Genomic DNA, 6,841 nt, shown 5'->3' on the forward strand with positions numbered 1-6,841 from the left:
TCTTCCACTGTCCTGATGCTGAGAGCAGAATTCTGGAGCTGGTGACCATGTAGTCACTGACACTTATGTGGAAACTCCACTTCAGGTTGCTTTCCTCTATTTAGCTAATAAAATGACTTTTGGCCAGGCTTGGTGGCTCAAGCCTGTAATCCCAGCACTTTGGGAGGCCAAGGCGGGCAGATCACCTGAGGTTAAGAGTTTGAGACAAGCCTGGCCAACGTGGTGAAACCTTATATCTACAAAAAATACAAAAATTAGCTGGGCATGGTGGCAGGCGCCTGTAGTACCAGCTACTGGGGAGGCTGAGGCGGGAGAATTGCTTGAGCCTGGGAGGCAGAGGTTGCAGTGAGCCCAGACTGCACCACTGCACCCCAGCCTGGGCAACAGAGTGAGACTCCATCTCAAAAAAAAAAAAAAAAAAGACGAAAGAACTGGGTTGCCCTTACTGTATAATAAAGAAGGTGCCAGAAAGCCCTCTAGTTCCTCCTACTTATCCTTTGAAATTCAGTTCAGGTGGTCCTTCTCTGAGGAACTTTCCTGGACAAGGACTACCGGGCCCCCATACCCACCTCTGTTCACAGCACACATTTCCTCTGCAGTACAGGGTTTATCTGGACACTATGGGCCACAAGGGCAAGCACCAGGCCTCTACCCCCGCGCTGAGCACATTCTAGCACATGGAGACTGGTCAGTGTTGAGTTAATGAATGAAAAGAAATGAACATGGCAGGCCTGGGTACAGGACCACCTAAAGATAAGTTCTACTAGGCCAGGTATGGTGGCTTACCTCTGTAATCCTAGCACTTTGGGAAGCCGAGGAAAGGGGATCACTTGAACCCAGGAGTTTGAGACCCGTCTGAGCAACATGGCGAAATCCTGTCTCTACAAAAAAAAAAAAATATATATATATATATATATATATATATATAATTAGCCAGGTGTGGTGTTGTGTGCCTGTAGTCCCAGCTACTTGGGAGGCTGAGGTAGGAGGATTGCTTGATCCTGGGAGGTCGAGACCGAGGTAAGCTATGATTGCACCATTGCGCTTCAGTCTGGGCAATAAAATGAGAACTTGTCTAAAAAAAAAAAAGCAAATAAAAAAAGGAAACAATAATCAAAAATGGTTAAAAGCAGGTTAGCTACTGTAAATGTTAGGGAAACACAGGCCTTTTCAAATTCATTAGCAAAGTCTGTTTATTAAATGTCCTCATATGAAAATAAGTAGTCCCAACTGTGCCATGAATTAAAGCGGAATGTAGAAAGTAAAAAGTTCCTCTTCAAATTTCCCTTCTTATTAAAGAATAAATCATAAGTGTTAGAAATAATAATTTCTTTTAAAGACTAACTTCCTTCAAGCCTCCTTGCTTTGTGCTAATAACTCTTTGTTAAGCCCTATCCTATGTAGCTGTTAGATATAAAGGAGTAAGTACATCTATGTCCTTACACTTTAACCAAAATACTTGTGCTAGACATGCTCACAGGCATGTAGTACATTCTATGTCCTTGTACTTTAACCAAAATATTTGTGCTGGATGTGCTCACAGCCATGCCCCAGCTCTCAGCCTATGCCCCTTCCTTATTTAAGAATATTATTACTTTTCTTTTTTTGCAGGGGGTGGGGGTGTTTAGTAAATATTTATTTCATCCTAGCTTTCCAAGTCTGAATAGTAAAGGACTATAAAATGTGCACAGCATTAAAAAAAATAGCCGTAGCCAAAAGAGAAATTAGACTTATTCTTTGAGAACCAGGAGCAGCTTTTATTTCAACTGTCCAATGATGAAAAAGTTTGCCCGGGGATGTATACAATTTCCCATCACTAGAAAAGTTCAAGAAGAAGCTGAGCTTCTAGAAGAAAATGTGGCACATATACACCATGGAATACTATGCAGCCATAAAAAAGGATGAGTTCATGTCCTTTGTTGGGACATGGATGAAGCTGGAAACCATCATTCTCAGCATCATTCTCTGAGAGTATGTATGAACATGTATGAACACGTATGAACACTGCATGTTCTCACTCATAGGTGGGAATTGAACAATGAGAACACATGGACACAGGAAGGGGAACATCACACACCAGGGCCTGTTGTGGGGTGGGGGTTAGGGGAGGGATAGCATTAGGAGATACACCTAATGTAAATGACAAGTTAATGGGTGCAGCACACCAACATGGCACATGTATACATATGTAACAAACCTGCACGTTGTGCACATGTACCCTAGAACTTAAAGTATAATAAAAAAAAAGAATATTATTACTTTTCTAAGTCCTTTCCTAAGCAACTTCTTCTTTTCCTCTGTTCTCCATTGTTTTTATCTATTTAAAAAAATTTTTAAGCTGTTAGCCAATCAGGTTCAGTTTAGATTGTGAGGTCTGGCTCCAGCCAATGGAAACAGGACACAGTAACAGGGACAAACTACATAAGGGATAAAAATTGCTTCCCTCCTCTGTTCAAGTGTGCTGTCACCATTTTTCCATCTGTGAGGAGCACCCTTCCTGCAGAAAGTAAAATGGCCTTGCTAAGAAAACTTTTTATCTAAATGCCAATTTTTCCTCACAATACCTCACAAAAGAACAAGCATTCTGTTTCTAAATAAACATTTTACTTATAACAGGGAATAATTCATCTCAGCTTCTTGGACCTCTTTTCCTGTATGCCAAGTTATTTCACATCTTTCCAGGAGACCAGAGGTCTGAGCTAAAATAGAGAAAAATGTGTGCAATGCTCTTTTTTGAAGTATAACAAGCTTGCCTACTCACTTACCCACACAAAGTTTCTCACATCTGTGATCTCATTTGCTTCTCACTCTAACCCCATGAGGTGTAAGAGACTTAGCAGGTGTTATCATTACCTTAATTTAAATTTTACAGTGAGGAAACAGCTCAGAGAGGTTAAGTGGTTTGCCCAAGTCACAGGAAGTAGGTGGTGATGTTGCCAAACCATCTCAGGAATTCCGATTCCAGATTCTGTGTTGCTTTCTGTGACATCAGGCTGTCCATCAGAATGTAAGGGTTAAGAAGTGGGAGCATTTACGAAACAGATTCATTTCTACGTGTTTGTATGTTGATAAGGTATGTTTAAAATAGAGATCTAGAGAAAAACTTTAGGACAAATATGTTCACTGCAAGTGTTGTTTATAGTAGTGTTAAGGACTTCGTTTAGGTGTGGGTATGTATCTATGTACAATGTGCGCACACATGGAATTACATAGGGAAATGACAAATGTGAGTTTTCAAAAGCAGAATATATACATAGAAACATACACAAACCAAGTCCAATGAAGATATATTCAAATAATATCTTTCAGGAAATTTCTTAAAATTGTATCTGTGGTTATATCTCTTGGTTTGGGATATCTGGATAACTTTCATTTTATTCTTTATTTCTATCTATATTTTCCATATCTTCTTATTCATTTATTTATTTAGAGAGAAGGTCTCACTCTTTTGCTCAGGCTGGAGTGCAGTAGCTCATTCAACCTCAAACTGGGCTCAAGTGATCCTCTTGCTTCAGCCTTCCAAGCAGCTGGGACTATGGGATTGTGTCACCACACCCAGCTACTTTTTAATTTTTTGTAGAGACAGGGTCTTGCTATGTTGCCCAGGCTGGTCTCAAACTCCTGAGTTCAAGTGATCCTCCTGTCTCGGCCTCCTAAAGTGCTAGGATTATAGGTGTGAGCCACTACATCTGTTAAGAGATGCGTATTAGGCTGAGCATGGTGGCACACATCTCTAGTCCTAGCTATTTGTGAGGCTGAGAGGAAGGATCACTTGAGCCTATGAATTATAGTCCAGCCTGGGCAACATAGTGAGACCCCCACCTCAGAGAGAAAGAAAGAGAGAGAGAGAAAGAGAAAGACCAGGCATGGTGGCTTACGCCTATAATCTCAGCACTTTGGGAGGCTGAGGCAAGAGAATCGCTTGAACCCAGGAGGTGGAGGTTGTAGTGAGCCGAGATGGCTCACTGCACTCCAGCCTAGGTGACAGAGACACTCTGTCTCAAAAAAAAGAAAAAGAGGAAGAGAGAGAGGAGAGAGAGTGAAAGAAAGAAAGGAAGAGAGAGAGAGAGAAAGAGAGAAAGAATCAGTGTTACTTTTGTCTGATTTTTGTACTCCTAGAGAAGTGGGCCTTGGGTGAGCAGGTGGCGGGCCCTGAGAAGCCAGGTTGGATGGCCTGCTCATCTGGCCCTAGAGTACAACTTGAAAGTTAGGACACTGGGGAAATGTCACAGCAGAAAGCCAGATAAACTGTCTAACGCGTCTTCAGCTGGAATAGGCTAGCAAGAGGGACAATTCAGGTGCACACTCAAAGAACCAGATGAACTGCAAAGGTTGGGGTAAGATGGTGTCACACTCCTGGGGCAGACAGGAGGGAAACTGAAGGGCTTTTTATATTTATTTATTTATTTAGAGACAGATTCTCGGTCTGTCACCCAGGCTGGAGTGCAGTGGCGTGATCTTGGCTCACTGCAACCTCCACCTCCAGGGTTCAAGTGATTCTCCTGCCTCAGCCTCCCGTGTAGCTGGGATCACAGGTGCCTGCCACCACACCTGGCTAATTTTGTATTTTTGGTAGAGACAGGGTTTCGCCATATTGGCCAGGCTGATCTCAAACTCCTGACCTCAGGTGATCCACCCACCTCGGCCTCCAAAGTGTTGGGATTACAGGCGTGAGCCACCATGCCTGGCCCTGCAGGGCTTTTTAAAGAGTGCTTGAGCCTCCTGTATGGACAGAGTCATAATGTGCCAACTCAATGAGGACAACATTTACAATGATAGAAACGTTGGCCAACATGATCACGGTACAGTAGTACTGCCCTGAGTCTCCTTCTGTGTGCACATCCAATCGTGATTCTCTCGGCATGGCAGACTGCTCTGCCTGCTGCCTTTAAAGGGCGATGGACAATGTCTTGGCAAAACTTCTCTAACTTCTGGGACCAGCAATAGTTGATAATAGCAGGACCTACAGCCTCAAAGAGCCACAGCCTGGAGGGGTACAGGAAGCATGAGTTTAAGGCCGCCAAATGAAGGGAGAGAAGTGAAGGTGAGGCCAGGCGCCGTGGCTCACACCTGTAATCCTGGCATTTTGGGAGGCCGAGGTGGGTGGATCCCCTGAAGTCAGGGGTTCGAGACCAGCCTGGCGAACATGGTGAAACCCCGTCTCTACTAAAAATAAAAAAATTAGCTGGGCATGGTGGTGGGTGCCTGTAATCCCAGCCACTGTGGAGGCTAAGGCAGGAGAATTTCTTGAACCTGGGAGGTGGAGGTTGCAGTGAGCCAAGATCACGCCACTGCACTCCAGCCTGGGCGACAGAGGGAGACTCCCTCTTAAAAAAAAAAAAAAAAGAAGTGAAGGTGGCAGCAGTGGCTGCTGGGAAAAGGCCATGAGCCACCAGGACCTAGGAGGATAAATGATCTGGGAAGTGGAGCATTTTCCAGAGGGGAGCTCGGAACAGGCTGCTGCAGTGCCACTCTGCCCTTTGGTGGCCCAGGAATGATGAGGCCAGGGCTCACAGGGCCTCACCATAACCCCTCTGACCTTCCCAGGCCCCTTCCTTATGCTAGCGGCATCTCATCCTTGTGTGGCTATGTTGCTTCGCACTCCATTGCCCTTCACTGGGGGCCTCTGTAGGTGTAAAATCAGAATGTTCCAGACCGTTGGGACACAGATACCTTTTCTCTACACATTTTGAGAGCCGCTTTCTTGAGAGTTAGGACAGGCCGGAGTTAGGACAGCTCCAGGCTGTCATCCCAGCACTTTGGGAGGCTGTGGTGGGAGGATCTCCTGAGCCCAGGATTTCAAGACCAGCCTGGGCAACAGAGAGAGACCCACTCTCTACAAAAAACAAAAAACAAAACAAAACCAAGAACATTACCTAGGTGTGGTAGAGTGCACCTGTAGTCCCAGCTACTCAGAAAGTTGAGGTGGGAGGATGGGTTGAGCCTGGGAGATTGAGGCTGCAGAGCCCTTATAGCACCACTGCACTCCAGCCTGGATGACAGAGAGAGACCCTGTCTCAAAAAAAAAGAGTCAGGATAACTGTCTAAGTCAGTTGTCCAGCTTTTGTATCTTTGGGCATTCTGCAATGGCCCTCCCTCGAAATGATGCCATTTCGTCCCTGCCACTTGGCACTCTCCTGTTGGTCAAAATGAAGACCGGAGGCACAGTAATACCCCTTTTTTTTTCTCTTCTAGATTATATGAGAGAAAATTGTCATCAAGTCAATAACTTATTGAACTTTTGTATCTTAAATTCTCAATTTTAATTCCCTCAGTGAACGAACTTGTCTTCTCAATGCTGCCGTGACTACATTTTCTTAGGCCCCTGGCTCAGGGCTGAGAATCTCCAGATGCTGTTATGTATTGTGCAATTTGGGTTGCTATGGTGCTGGAAATGGCCTGTAAATGCTGAAATCCTGCAATTGCAAGGGTGCCTCTTAGAGGATGACGTGTTATATGTGGATTTGGGTTATGTGTAGATTTAGCCTCCGTGACATCGGAGATGTGATTTGGTTCTTCTCATCCTCTTCAGATCCTAATCTGATCACCTTCTTGACCGTGTCAATGGACTGAGTTACAACAGATTGTTCAAATAGCCAAAAAACCCATTTAATAAAAAGGATGCTGAGCTCAAAGCTGCCGGATGCAGTTTTTTCTAACCTTGATGGTTCATTGCATTTACAAGCTCTGCGGCTGCTTGTTGCTTTTAGCCAAGAAGTCCGTCTGGATTGGGGGCTGTTGACTATAAATCTCCAAAGATGCAGCCCCCCTCCACCCCACTTAGCTCATCATCTTCCATTCCTCTGCTCCCTCTGGCAGCAGCCTCCTGAGCCCATTATCG

General features: G+C 44.6%; 1 long non-coding RNA gene across 1 annotated transcript in view; it reads right to left on the reverse strand.

The window, feature by feature from the left end:
* The window catches only part of LOC134762085 (uncharacterized), a 43,641-nt gene extending 40,687 nt beyond the window's left edge, over positions 1 to 2,954 (reverse strand). Inside the window, exon 1 of the long non-coding RNA XR_010141644.1 lies at positions 2,854 to 2,954. This is a non-coding gene — a long non-coding RNA (uncharacterized LOC134762085). The remainder of the gene's footprint in view (positions 1 to 2,853) is intronic.
* Positions 2,955 to 6,841: the final 3,887 nt, after the last annotated feature.

Source organism: Pongo abelii, chromosome 8, assembly GCF_028885655.2.
Source record: "Pongo abelii isolate AG06213 chromosome 8, NHGRI_mPonAbe1-v2.0_pri, whole genome shotgun sequence".
Lineage (NCBI taxonomy): Eukaryota > Metazoa > Chordata > Mammalia > Primates > Hominidae > Pongo > Pongo abelii.